This window comes from Mus musculus, chromosome 10, assembly GCF_000001635.26.
Source record: "Mus musculus strain C57BL/6J chromosome 10, GRCm38.p6 C57BL/6J".
NCBI lineage: Eukaryota > Metazoa > Chordata > Mammalia > Rodentia > Muridae > Mus > Mus musculus.
In genome coordinates, this window is record NC_000076.6 from 75350412 (window position 1) to 75354724 (window position 4313).

General features: G+C 46.2%; 1 pseudogene across 1 annotated transcript; it reads left to right on the forward strand.

The window, feature by feature from the left end:
• Positions 1-1643: 1643 nt before the first annotated feature.
• Gm5779 (predicted gene 5779) lies at positions 1644-2550 on the forward strand (annotated as a pseudogene). Its single transcript, NR_033602.1, has one exon. The product of NR_033602.1 is annotated as a predicted gene 5779 (transcript).
• The last annotated feature ends 1763 nt before the right edge of the window (positions 2551-4313 follow it).

Below are 4313 nucleotides of genomic sequence, written 5' to 3' on the forward strand. Positions count from 1 at the left end.
TCAAACCAGGCTCCCTCAGAGGGTCAGAATGGTGGCCTGGAAGCCCTAGACAGAGATCGGGTTAGAGCTAAGAAAGACATTGAGGTTGAGAGTTTGTGCTTCATCTCTTCTTTCATTTTTAGTTGAGAAACATTTCCTGTTTTCCTGTTCCATGGTGCTCTTAAGAGGAGCAAGACTAGAGGGAGCTAGCTGGGCAAGGTGCCTCCTGAGCCCACCTGGTCTACTGGGCCCTCCTGCCTGGGCTAAATGGATCGCTGCCAGCGTGGGCTCTTGCCTGACAGCCGAGGGCCATCTCAGAGGGCCCTCCTTTCACCTGCTCCGGGAACCTAAGGACTGAATGCCAGAGATCAGTCATCTTTAGTGACCTTTTATCTACCCAGGATGGTTTCTGTCTGCCAACTGGAGCAAGAGGAAGGAAGGTCAGCGAATTCTTTTCTTAGCTCTTAAATGACTAACATTTCAGGAAATCAAAATTCTGAATGGAGTAGAGGACATTTCAATTCATCCTGCCAGTTGTAAATAAGTATTCCAGTATGCAAAGGCCTAGGGACATGTGTGAAGGTGTGCTCCAGGCTTAGGGACAAGCTCTTCAAACTCACCATTCCTGTTTGGGGACTCATTGTTTGCGCTTTGTTTTGTTTTGTTTTGTTTTGTTTTGTTTTGTTTTGTTTTTCTAGACACAGGAAATATGTCTTCTGTAAGTTCACACAATTTCTGTCTTTTATAAAATGATGCAAAAGCCATATGAAATACCCAAATCACATGTATAGAATTCTGTCAAGAGCCTTGGATGTGGCTCAGTGACTCAGTGCTGCCTCAGTGTGCCTGCGGGTCTGGGTTCAATTCTATAGCACTGCACAACCAACAATAGAACAGCTCATATCAGTCTCAGTAGTGTGTATTTATTTAGGTCTTTTCCAGAAGCCAGGCTCATACAGAGGACCAGATTGCTGAAGGCTGTGATTCCCAATCACGTGCGGAGGAAGAAAGGTAACATGTAGAAGAAAAAGGGCATAGAGGAAGATGGTGGCCTCTCTCTCACCTAGATAAGTCAAGTGTGGACTCCAGAGCCACCCCTAAGAGGTTCATGAAAAAGTGAGATTATTCTGCCTGGTTCCATTTGAGTCCAGAGAATGCAACTGAATTCATTGTAACAGAAGGGAGGACAGAAGTCTGGGCATGGCTGGGGGAAGCCCAGAGAGTAAAATTTACCAAGGAGCATGGGAGAATCTGGGAAGAGACTTATATTTGGACTATGATAGTGGTTTTAGGAATATATATGTACCAAAAGGGATCCAGGCATGTACTTAAGTATGTATAGGTCATTTACCCCAGTTATTGAGAGTATCAATCAACTGAAAACTAGTCATCTAGGTGTTATAATAATTTTTCTAATAGTTTCCTAATAATCTCTCATGATTCTAGTAAGTTCTGTTTTTTTAAAGGTGTTTTCCCAGATGATATTATAATTTTCTGAGAATAAGATTTTGTTTGTAAATTGGCAGGCCTGACAAAATGACCTCAAGATAACAACAGTCTGGACTGTACTCATTATAAATTAAGCAAGAGGCTCTCTCCAGGCGTCCTTGTTAGAGTGACATTGTCTTTAAACCCCGAGTGTCAATCCCTGACGCACCGCCATGATGCTCAGGGAAGGCAGGGCGACCTGGAAGTCCAACTACTTCCTTAAGATCATCCAACTTTTGGGTGATTACCCAAAATGCTTCATTGTGGGAGCAGACAACGTGGGCTCCAAGCAGATGCAGCAGATTCGCATGTAGGGAAGGCTGTGGTGCTAATGGGTAAGAACACATGATTCGCAAGGCCATCAGGGGACACCTGGAGAATAACCCAGCTCTGGAGAAACTGCTGCCTCACATCCAGGGGGACGTGGGCTTCGTGTTCACCAAGGAGGACCTCACTGAGATTAGGGATATACTGTTGGCCAATAAGGTGCCAACTGCTGCTCGTGCTGGTGCCATCTCCCTGTGTGAGGTCACTGCCAGCTCAGAACACTGGTCTGGGGCCCGAGAAGACCTCCTTCTTCCAGGCTTTAGGCATCACCACCAAAATCTCCAGAGGCACCATTGAAATTCTGAGTGATGTGCAACTGATAAAGACTTGGAGACAAGGTGGGAGCCAGTGAGGCCACACTGCTGAACACGCTGAATATCTTCCCCCTTCTCCTTCCAGCTCATCATCCAGCAGGGGTTTGACAACGGCAGCATCTATAACCCAGCAGTACTGGACATCACAGAGCAGACCCCGCACTCTCGCTTCCTCGAGGGTGTCCGCAGCACGGCCAGCGTGTGTCTGCAGGTCGGGTACCCGACTGTTGCCTTGGTGCCCCACTTCATCAATGGGTACAAGCGCGTCCTGGCTTTGTCTGTGGAGACTGAGTACACTTTCCCAGCTGCTGAAAAGCTCAAGGCCTTCCTGGCTGATCCATCTGCATTTGCAGCTGCTGCCCCTGTGGCTGCCCCTGCCAAGGCTGAAGCAAAGGAAGAGTCAGTGGAATCAGATGAGAATATGGGATTCGGTCTCTTCGACTAATCCCCTCAAAGCAACCAAGTCAGCCAGCTTAATTTGAAAAAGATAAAAATAAAGGCTTACTTCTCTTAAAAAAAAAAAAAAAGCAAGAGGAGAACACTACAAAACCTTGAAGAAATTCATTACGAGTGTTAGTCCAGGATGTTTCTCAGATTTCCACTGGTTCCGCAAAATAGGCAAGACAATCAAATTATAAAAGGAAAGGTTGATTTGGCAAATAAGGGGGGGTTGGATCATGACCGACAGCTCTAGTGCTGTGGGTGTGCCGTGGCTCTGTACCTGTGCTGGTAGCATGAAGGGATGGGAGCCCATGCATAAGGTCAGAGAGAATCAGAACATTTACAGTGTTCCCTGGGGACCTAAGCTCACTCACTAAGCCTCACCCCTAATGTATAGGACCTTAATAAGTACCATGAGTTGGGGACTAATCCTTTGACACATAGACCTACAAGAGACATTCCATATCCAACTATATAGCGCTCAAGATTATCAGGGAGTTTATTATATAGTGCTACTAGGTAATCATTAATTAATTTTGTAATATTTAAAAATCTCACTATCTAATACATAAGATATCTAAAATTGAAATGAACAATTGTCTGTAGTAAGTCTACGCAGCGGAAGTTCTTAGGAAATCAAATTCTTAGTGTCCTGTCAAGAAGACATTTCCCAGAAAGTCAAGTGAAAGGGCAGGGAGAGAACTAGGAATGAACAGATGCAAAATTCATCGCAATGTCAGAACAACAGGGATTTTTAGAAGCACAACAAAGGAAATGAGACAATTGAAGAAAACATCCCAGAGCCAAAGGATGTGAGTTTTCAGTATGAAAGGGACCCTGAGCGGCCAAGACGATAGGCATCTCACAGTGACATTTCCTAATGCTGAGACAAAGAATTCCTGCAGCATCCCGCACAGAGTCAGGGGTCAGAACGGCTTAGGTCTCCTCAACAGCTGCTCTGGAGGCTCCAAGGCCACGGGCTGTGCTGGAAGATAAAGGCCACGCTCTTCTGAGGCAGGATGGCGTCTCCCCTGGAACTGGACTTGTAACCAAGCATTAGCTACCTCAGACAGGCAAGACTTTGAAGGACAGGGTCTTGCATATCCTCTCAGGAAGCTCCGATAGCACATATGCCATGAAGGAGGAGGAAGGGGAGAGCACACTATGAGAAGACGGGGAGTCCAGGAAGCAGACGAACTTCACAGGAAGGAGGCGAGGGGATTCCCCTGGTGGTGCTGGTGCTGTTGGTGGGTGGTGGTGGTGATTGGTGGTGGTGGGGGGGGGGTGGGGGGAGATTCCAGCATGGCAGCCACACAGCGGGTCCTCTGGGTAGGAGCACAGGTTTAAGACAATCTGGAGAGCCACACATTGAAAAAGGATCAAGATAATAACGGGCAGAGATTAGGTGATTAGAGGGACTGCTGATAAGACCCTAGAAACACAAATGCATGGGGAAACAAGATAATCAAAACAAAAACACGGCGGAGAGGAAAAGCCATTGTAGCTGACTAAGAGGCTCAATGGTGATTGATATAGGCCTGGGCAAAATAATAAACACTACATTGAGCATTTATTTTTAGTAGATATAAAAAAATAATAGGGTTCTTTTCAAATCTTTATCTTATTTTTGATTGTGTGTGTATGTGTGAGAGAGAGAAAGAGAGAGAGAGACCCACACACGTGCATAACAGTACCTGTCGAGGCCAGAGGCAGATCCTCCAAGAGCTGGAGTAGTTACAGTGCCAGGGAGCCACCCAATGTGGG